Genomic DNA, 10,595 nt, shown 5'->3' on the forward strand with positions numbered 1-10,595 from the left:
TGATGAATGTTCTCGTTTTCATTTTTATTTCTGCAATCTCGTCCCTTAAAACCAGCATTTCCCCCTGTAATCCAGCCCACCACACGTCAGTCATAATGAGCAATAGTATCTTGGTCAAGCTTCGGAAATCGGAGCCCACCGGCTGCTGGAGCGAAGCTGTATGCAGAAACCAGCGCCGCGGGGAGCAGCCGCCAATCCTGTTACCTGTGCCCAGGTCCGGGCGCGGAGGGGCTGTCTCTCGACTGTCTCCCCTCGCTTTATTCCTAGAAAGGAATCTATGTACGCATGGAAACGGACTTTCTGTTTTTAAAAGAATGGCCACATTACCCTAAAACTGGAAAAGGAAGTCTAAACCGAGACGTGATAAATATCTGATTAGCAGCTGCTTTCCCTCGCGGCTTTGCTCTTCACTGAGCTTTCTCAGAGGGTGGCATCCGAGCCCACACAGGCAGAGCACGATGGATTAGCAGTCCCGGGCCTTAACCACTTTCACGCCACCTCGACCCATCTTAGCTGCAAATTCCTTAGATTCTTTCTTCGACTTATGTTAGTAATACCTCTGCACTTCGATTACGTTGATCCGTGTGGTACAGTTCTTCAAACTGCAGGTAGCAACCCATGAGTGAGCAGCCCTTGTTGTCACCTTTGAGAATCCTAAGACAGGACAAGTTCTTTTCACTTTGCTCGGGCAGCTTTCCACATCTTAATGATTGCTGACCTAACCTGCCCACATCTCCAACCTCATTTGTCACCGTTCCTGTCACACACTTACCTCCAAATTAGCTTCTAGCCACAAGCCACGATAAAATTATTTCTATTCTTCCTTTTTTTTTCCTCTCCACATTTTCTACCAGCAAAACTTTTTTGCCCTCCCATTTCCCCTCATGTTATGAGGTCTGATTCTCTACTCATTCCTCAAATATTAACTAAGCCCTTTCAGCCCTTCTTACTGAGGACTTCATTGACTCCCTTCCTCTAGGCTTTCGTGCCCCATCTGTTTCCTCAGCACCGGAATGTCCCCTTCTCCTACCACCTCACGTTTTAATTGCTTGTTTGATAAGCCCTCCCTCCTGCTCTAGACAGCAAGGTCTCCTAGGGGAGAGACCAGTACTGTGGCCTTGTTCACCTTTCAGTTCTCAGTCCCACAGTCCCTGCTTCCTGTTAGGAGTTCAAAAATACTTGCTGAGTGCAGGGAGTTCCCTGGTTCCTAGTGGTTAGGATTCCGGGCTTTCCCTGTTTGGGGAACTGAGATCCCATAAGATGCATGGCCAACAAAACAAAACAAACAAACAAAAAACAAGTTGCTGAGTGCATAAAGTTTTCACCTAATCTGGTTTGATCATCCCAGAACCCAGGACAGTTCATGTCCACGCTTGGTTCCAAATCTGTCTGCTCCACTTCTTCCCAGATTTCTTCTCACTCTTTTCCTTCAATGATCCCAAGTCTACAGTGACACTAAGGACAAGTCTTTGCCCAAGACTGGAGCAGAAGCCTCCCTGAAGGTGAATGTCAACCATGACTCTGTCTTAATGAGACCACAGCGGTAGCTAAAGTTGGGTGGGGGGGATGTGTAATTGGAGCACTGAATTTTGCACTTTTGAATGAGAGTTTGAAAAGAAAGTCTCCTTTGACTACATTCTTGCCCTGTCTTCCTGAAGTGTGTATGTGCCCAGTTTCGGTTACCTATTGGTTGTAGGGAGGCCAGTGCCTGCCATGGGCTTAGCCTCTGGAAAGCACTAATTACACATTTGTCCTTCAGCTGAAGATTTTTGAGCGCTGCACAGAAAGCTAGGATTTAGGCTGAAGGTGTTCTTTTTCCCTTTCTGAGGGTGCAGGAAAGAGACAGACCTTAACCTCTGAACGCTGCACTTGTTTGTCCCCTACTCAGAAGGGTTTCACTTGCTGCTCTCATCACAGTTTGCCTGGGGGCAAGAGTCTGGGAAAGCTGTAGGATGTGGCCCTCGAGAAGTACAGATGCTTTTCTCTGCTAGACGGGGAGCCACTGCTGCACAAGTCACAGGCACCTTCCTGCACGTGGTGCACTTTTGTTAACATATCGGGAACCGCGCAGGGTCAAGGCCATTGGGACTATTCTTCCCTGTGGCGTTGGAAAATGTAATTGAACTGGTGTATTCGTCGCTGACCGGTTATGTCGAGGGAAGAGGAATCTACCTGGCTTTCCCCGCACAGGTTTAAAAGCATCTCCTTTGTAAGAACATTTTTCTTGAATCTGCCAGGTTTCGACAGTTTAGAATCTCCAGTGGAGGATGTTTACCCTCTCTCCTGAGGGTTTCCTACCCACTCTATGCAAAAAATGAACCGTCCTTGGCCATTCTCCACCTGTTCTAAGCTTGAGGAAAACTCCCAACCCAGCTTTCCAGAAAAGAACCAACTTAAGATTTTTCCAGTAAAGCCACCCTGAAAAAATCCTTCTGCAAGGGAATCCTGCAAGAAGCCTGGTGTTTACAGGGATGCTTATAGGGTTGTGGAGTTTTTTGCTGGTTTGTTTGGGGTATTTGGTGGGGTTTTGTTTGGGGCGGGGAGGGAGGGCTTGCGCTTTATAGTCTGTGTCCACAAGAGGGCGCGCCGTCCTCGAAGCCCGCCTCCAGCGTATCTTCGCTTAAAATCTGAAATCCTGGAAATATATTTGGAGCAAAACTGGACTCTCCTATACCACTAAAGAATTTGCTAGGCACTCACTCCTAAATTTGCGCAGGATATCGTCGCGCTCTGAGCCAGCGAAAAGCCAGCGCAAGGAGTTTGTGAAGATACTGGATTAGGATGCGACTCAGAACATTCACCAAGACCCATCACAGAAACTGATTTGTCTTGTGGGTTTTCACAAAGTGTGGGCGCCTGTGTGTGTGCGGGAAATAGATGTGACAGGCGGGGCGGGAACTTTCTTTGTGCCCTTTTGGGAGTCTCCTCTGCTCATATTTCCCGTTGGTGAAAGGGGAGCAGGAGGGCCGTGGGGCTGGACTCGGTCCCAGGAAAACTCCCGAGCGCTTCTCCTTTCTGCTTCCCCCCCCACCGCCCCCCAACTCTGAGTTGTGTTCCCAGGACTGCAGGGATCCTTCCTCCAGCCGCGTCTTCCAAGCATGTTTATTTCAGTTTTTTCTTAAACACCAATGTCTCCTCTGCTACTTTGGTAAATCTTTCCATAACGCGTCCGTAAAAGAGAAAGACTATCACCCTAAAAAAAAGACGAATTTTCGTGAAAGCAACAGGATCCAATAAAGTAGGGTGAAAGACACCAGGTCTCTGCCTCAGTTTCTTCACCTGTAAAATAGCGATAATGCCTCCCATCTCACAGGGCGATTGTGAGCCTTGGGTGAAGTAATAGTACAGAACACGTGTCACAAAACCGAGCACTCTGTGGGATGGATGCAGGCATGTAACAGGTAAGCGTCCATGACTTAATCCTAGAGGAAGAAAAGCAAAATGTGCTTATACCTTTCAGATAACCAGATAAAGGGACTTAGGGAGGAAGAACTATATCATCAAAGAATTTAGCAAACACTAAGCAAAAACAGGCCCCATGGTGTAATGGTTAGCGCTCTGGACTCTAAATCCAGCGATCCGAGTTCAAATCTCGCTGTGGACCTGAGGTTTACCTGGTTATCCATCTCTGCAAATTTCTGATAATTCTGCTATTTCTACGGAAGCTTTCCCATTCCAGCTCCTAGAAATTTTCATCCGCAGACACATGAGCTAACTTGGGGGAAAAAGTCCTGTCCCTTTCATTAGGTTCAAATACAATTTTACTCTTCATATACTAAATACTTCTCAAAAATACTTTGAGATACTTTTTATTGATCACATGTTACTATTAAACTTGAAAACAACTCAAACTGGGGGGGCGGGGGTAGATTCTTAAAATACGAAGACACTCATTGGAAATAACTAAATATCATATCTCATTTTTAATATATTTTTCTGTTTCGGAGTAGTATAATAATCAGTCACAGCCTTTAAGCATAAAAAATGCAATATATGGGGATAAAATTCCATGACAGCTATAGAACAGAAATGCCTTTGAAAGAGAAAAATAACTCATGAACATTTTTCGACTGTTAAATAAAGGTATACCAAGTACATTTTTAAAGGATGCTAGGGTATATCAAATTGCTCTTAGGTTCCAATGGAAAAAAATCAATGATGGATTGGGCTCTTTTAATGTTCAAATCTTACCATATACTGGCAATTACATTCTTTAGAATGATTTAAATTTATTAAGAAACATTTTAGAAGAGCACTGGAAAGCAGTGTGTAAGAGCATCAAAATATTTGGCAATTCATAGACTAAGGAATTAAGATAGCATGAAGACACTGTCCTTGGTTAAAACAATGAAGTGATGGACCAAAGCAGCCCCCTCACCATCATCTCATTCTCAGACTCATTCATTTCTAATTTTCAGGTGGATTTTTTTCTTCTGTGAATTTCCCATTTGTGTACATCTGATTTAAGATAGCTTATTATGATTTTGTAGGCTTTCATCGAAGCATATTTTTATTAAGCCTTTGTTGCTCAAACTTTTCCTATGCAATAGTTTCCAAGTAAATATTTTTCTTCTGAGTTCTTTTATTATTTGCAACTACATGTTTTATTATTTTATATTTTGTATTTAAGTGACTAATCTATCTGGAACTTGGTTTATTACTGGCTGAGAGGTAAATGTCCATCTTTGTTTTCTCCAATAGGCAAAGTTAGTTATAGCATCACAATTTATTTTAAAATCAATTTTGCCTACCTACTGAATTGAAATATCAACTTTGTCATTTACTAATTTCTACATATCCTTGTATCAATTTTTAAATTTATCTGTTTCCCTCTATGTATATACTTATGACAGTGCTAGGATCTTCTGATTAGATTTTCTTTTAATACATTTTACTGCCCATAGAGCATTCTTCCCCTAGGCTATTTGACATTTTCAGCTGCAGGGGAATAAGAAGATAAAGAGGGGGAGGTTGGAGATTTAAAAATGTTTCAGTTTGTCATTTCAAGCTCCTAGTAAAGAATTGAGAACAAATTGAGATAAGCTGACATATGAACCAGTTAGCCTGGGGTAGAGCACAACAGAGTAGATCAAAAACAGCCATGTTACAATAGAATGTATTTTTGTGGGGTAGGGGAATGAAAATACGAGTTCATAAAAAGAGAAGATGTAAAATTTCAAATGTTAGAGAAAACATTTTTTTTAAATAGATGATAGTCCATTTAAAAAATAATCACTATGGTATTTAGATTCATTTAGAAGAGTGATGGAACACATTTTGAAATGGCACAATTTACAATGTACTGGAAATCAGATTCTTTACAACTGTCTGAACTTATGTGAAATTTTTAGATATTGATCTAAAATTGTACAGGGGGGTACATAATTTTTCAGAGGAGCATGCTTTCAAATTTTGAAGACTACTACTTTAGAGCAGGAGTTCTTAACATGTGTAACACAGTGGCTACAAACAGACTTAGGAGTCAAGTCTTGCTGGTTGTGTGACATTGGGCAAGTGACTTAAATTCAGCTCAGTCTACTTATCTGTAAAATGGGGACAACAACAATACCCTATCTACAGAGATAAAGTTGTCAAACTTCAGCATACATCAGAATCGCCTGGAGGGTTTGCTAAAACAGACTGCTGGGCCCCACTCCCAGAGATTCTGCTTTAGGAAGTCTGGGGTCAGGCCCCCAAACCTGCATTTCTAACAAGTTTCCAGGTGATGCTAATGCTGCTGGCTCAGGGACCACACTTTGAGAACCTTTGGTCTATCTCATAAAGTCATTCATTGTGAGGATTAAAAACGTTAGTACATAAACATTCTTAGAACTCCACTGGCCCACAACAGGTGCTAATACATATTAGCCTATCAGTCAGGATTGGATTCACTGCAAAAGAAAATTCTACTCCAGTGGGTTAAACAGAAAAGAGTTAGTATATGTCATTTAGCAAGAGGTCCTGAGGTCAATCGTCCAGGGCTGGCGCCACTGTTCAAGAATGTCATGAAGTTCCGAGGCTCCCTCTGTCTTCTTTGCTCAATTGTCTTTGTTCCGTGGCTTTTATCATCACACTTATAATAGTTGCTGTTCCTCCAGGAATCTTGTCTGAATTCCAGACAGGGGGAGAGAAAAGCAAAGGATATAGGGTAAAGAGTTGATGGAGCACGCCAGCCAAGTCACAGCCCCTCCCTTTATATTTTATTTTTTTAGAGAAGTCACTCGCATTTTAAAAATGTTTCCAGAAGTCCCCCACGAGCGACTTTCACTTGAATCTCAGTGGTCAGACCCAGCTCACATCCCACCCCAACTACAAGAGAGAAGAAAGGGAAGGATTTTGGCTTTCTAGCTACCATGGTGGAGGAAATCAAAGGAGAAAGGAGTTTAGGATAAATAATATACAGCATCTGCCTAAAGGGTATCCATGAACACACAGAAACTCATGCAAAATATCAAATGTATGTGTACTTTTTTGAGGAGTCAGTCCACAGCTTTCATTAGATATTTAAAGATCAAAAAAATATGGCTCTCAAGCCCACATTTCTTGACTCAAGCATCCAAATATTTTAACAAAAAGGATGTCTACTCCTCTGCATGCTCCATCTCTCAGCCATCACATGAAATCAAAAAACCTGAGAGCATGGAAGCCTCTTAATTGCTGTCTCTCTTCCTTTTTTAAAACATTCTACTGAACTTGTAAATGCCACTTATGTTATTTAAATACCTGTTTATAAGTAGTCCTACAGGGTAGTTCTTGCGGTGTGCCTGTGTTTTAATGTGACTTTCCAAATAGATCATATACTTCTTTAAAAAAGGCTTCTTCGTGTATTTTCTTCCTGTTTCATTTATATAAAGTTGCGGAACAAGGAGCATTAACTTAAGAATTAAGTTCTTCTGTCCTGAATTTCAGGCTGGCATTAATAACTGGAGATTTAGGTTCCCTGACAGAAGAAACTGGATGACTATTTAAAGAAGACAGGCAGGACTGGATTTATTTCTTTTCTAACTGTTTAAAACACTGAAGTCTGTACTTTGGGCACCTCTGCTTTAACTATCAAAACACAGCAGCAGTTGACAAACTTATTTGCGGTTGCCATAAAACCATGTTAAATGTTATTATGAATGGTTTCCTTAAGGAATATGGATTCCTGGTGTCAAATGAGATGTGAACTCTGGTCGGATATTTATTAGGTATTATGGGTTGAGTTGTATTCCCCCAAATTCAAACATTTAGGTTCTAGCTCTCAGTACTTCAGAATGTGACCCTTATTTGGAGACAGGGTCTTTAAAGAAATAAAATGAGGAAAAGTTAAAGTGAGGTCATTAGGGTGGGCCCTAATCTAATATGACTGGTGTCTTTATAAAAAGAGGAAAGATGAACACAGTGACACAGAGGGAAGACAATGTGAAGAGATATAGAGAAAGGATGGCCATCTACAAGCGTAGAAAGGCCTGAAACAGATCTTTCCCTCACTGCCCTTCAGAGGGAATCAACCCTGCTGACACTTTGATTTTGGACTTCCAGACTCCAGAATTGTGAGACAATATATTTCTGTTGGTTAAGCCATCCAGGTGTGGTACTTTGTTACCACAGCCCTAGCAGACTAGTACAGCAAGGATTCTCTGATGTTGTACAAAAGTTTTCTCTTACTCCTCACATTCAAAGACCACTTCCTTCTTTCTCCATGCAAGGACACGATTATATAAAGGCTGAGCTGTGGCCGAAAATTTGCCCATGCTTTTCATACTTACAAACACTTTCCTAAATATATGGCCCCTCTGATGTCAGAAAGAATGTCCCAAGTTTTAGCTTAACACAGAGTGTGAGCAAAAGTGTTGTGGGCAACTTTCATTCTGTCATGTTGCTTAAAAGGAAGTTGCTTGGTCACAATATTTTCCTTCCCTTTCCTATAGGCTGTGATTTGGTTTTGCCCATGTGGACAAGGATAGTACTCTGGAGATCGCAGAGCAGCAAGAAAAGCACAGGCCACTGGAGAACTTTTTGGAGAAGAGCTTCCAGAAATTTCTGACTTGCCTTTCAGCAGGACATTCACATGATAAATAAATTTTCTATCCTACTTAAACCACTGTTACTTGTTCTTTGGGGTTCTAATCATATAAACAACCTAGCAAATACATGGAAAAAAAAGAGAATAAAGGGCTGTTAACTGAGGAGGTGGCTAAAGTTTATACACACTTCCCTAGATTATTTCAAGAGTCTCTTAACTGATTTTACTGCTTGAGGTCTTGTGCCTGTCCAACACATTCTCCACATTCTGACTATAAAGTAATCTTTCTAAGATATAAATCTGGTTATGCTACTTCTCATTTAAAACCACTGCCTAGAGTTGTACTGTCCAATATGGTGGCCACTAGCCATATGGAGCTAATAAAATTAATAAACATTCAATAAAATAAATTCAATAGTACTAGCCACATTTCAAGCGTCCAATAGCCACAGGTAGCCAGTGACTACCATGGTGGACAACACCGATGTAGGACATTTCCACCATTATGCAAAGTTCTACTGGACAGCACTGGGCTACAAGATGCATGTCTAAGTCTCCTACATGATCTATAAAGTTCTTTCTCTCCAGACTTACCTGCTGTTGCTATACACGTTATCAGAGGTCAGCAGGCTGTTTCTCAGATCTGCACTGTTTACCATCCTGCTGCCTGGGAATTCTGTCTTCACCTTGCCCATCTGGAAAACAAGAATTCATTTTTTAAGTGTTACCTTCTCTACACACATATACTAAAAAAAAAAAAGCCAGAAGAATTGAACATGATTCAAGACTTATTTCTGAGCGTATCTTCTCTTTTATCTACCATCCCTGCAAAGAATAGCAGATGAAGGAGGTTCTTCGATTAAAAAAAAAAAAAAAATCACAACTTAACAAAAAAAAAACAACTTGATTAGAAAATGGAAAAAGAACTTGAACATTTCACCAAGGAAGATATACAAATGGCCAATAAGCACAGGAAAAGATGCTTAACATCGCTAATCATTAGGCATATGCAAATCAAACCCACAATGATACTACCACCTCACACCCATGAGAATGGCTACTATCAAAAAACTCAGAAAATAACAAGTGTTGGCAAGGAGGAGAAGAAATTGGAATCCTTACATACTGTTGGTGGAATTGTAAAATGGAGCAGCCGCTATGGAAAACAGTATGAAGGTTTCTCAAAAAATTAAAAATAGAATTATATGATCTAGCCATTCCACTTGTGGGTACATACCCCAAAGAATTGAAAGCAGGGTCTCGTAGAAATATTTGTACACCCATATGCAATAGCAGCATTATTCACAATCCAAAAGGTGGAAGCAATCCAAGTGCCCATCAATGAACAAATGGATATACAAAATGTGATATATACATACAATAGAATAATATTCAGCCTTAAAAAGAAAAGAAATTCTGACACATGCCACCACAAGGATGAAACCTGAGGGCAAATACATCCTCAACCATACCTTCAAACATCCCTGATTCTTATACTAAACAATGATCTTGCTTTTCTTTCTTTTTGTTGAAGAAATATCTGCTTAAACATAGAAAAATATTGCTGAGTGCCTCAGATTAGACAGCATAAAATGAGAACTGTCTTCTTCTACTCTGTATTATCCAAGTGTTGGACCCTGCTGATAAATTTCATTCGGAGAACCTCTACACACAAATTAAGTGCTAGTTAGGCCCCAATGCTTCGACTAGACAGTGTCAGAAGAATGGTTTCTGCCCAGAAGAGTAAAGAGTGAGATGCACTTCTTGAATCTGACAGCACCTCAGTGGTTATTATCACCCGCTGCACACTAGCACTACCTAGGAAATTTAAAAGCTCTCTAGATGGTTCTAAAGTGAAGGCAGGCTGGCTGTAGAGACGTACTGTCTGATGACGAACACCCCCCCCTTTACCATTACACAGCTCATATTTACTTGATACCCAGAATCATCAAACTGCACTCAACACAGTCGCAACATTTCTGCCTTGCGGGTAACAGTTTTCCACCAAGTATTATTACCCAGAGCATGCGGACTCTCCAGCACCTGTCGCTCAAGAGCCTGAATGCCTCCCTGCATGCGTCCGCCCCTCATAACCACACCCATAAACAGTGACTCGTTACCTATTACCATCCGCTGGGCCAGGCCGCTTCCAGATGGACCGTATTGATGGCGAGTGTGCAGGCCTGTGCCATCTGCTCTCTGGCCAGAGGCGTCTCTGCAGAGCCGTCGACTCCGTTCCGCTCCCAAATCCGCGGAGGCTGTGTTGGGGTCCGGAGGCGAAGCGCCGGAGCTTACTTGCCTTCATCCCCCGCCCGCCCCGACACCTCCTGATTTTTGAAATCTGCTGCTTCTGACCAAGAATGTGCGCCATGGGGGCCAACTTTAGTCCCAGACTTAGGCCTCTCGACATTTGCCCAAGTCCCACCTTTGTCAGGTTGGAGGCTCCGAAGCCTAGCCCTTCTCAAGCCGCCTGGAAGAACCAGGCGGTGCTGCCTGAGCACGAGATTCAGGGTGTTTGTTCCAGAGTCCGCGGAGGCCCACTGACCGGAACACAAAACGACGAACTCTTCCGCCCTGGGGTTGAATA

The 10,595-nt window shown here is 42.0% G+C and overlaps 1 long non-coding RNA gene across 1 annotated transcript; it reads right to left on the reverse strand.

Moving 5' to 3' along the window:
• Positions 1-3,904: 3,904 nt before the first annotated feature.
• Positions 3,905-10,595, reverse strand: LOC117198878 (uncharacterized). Its single transcript, XR_004480140.2, has 3 exons — positions 10,129-10,595; positions 8,603-8,703; positions 3,905-6,107 (listed from the first exon to the last, which is right to left on the reverse strand). It is a non-coding gene; the product is annotated as an uncharacterized LOC117198878 (long non-coding RNA).

The sequence above is a fragment of the Orcinus orca genome, chromosome 10 (genome assembly GCF_937001465.1).
Source record: "Orcinus orca chromosome 10, mOrcOrc1.1, whole genome shotgun sequence".
NCBI classification, from domain to species: Eukaryota; Metazoa; Chordata; class Mammalia; order Artiodactyla; family Delphinidae; genus Orcinus; species Orcinus orca.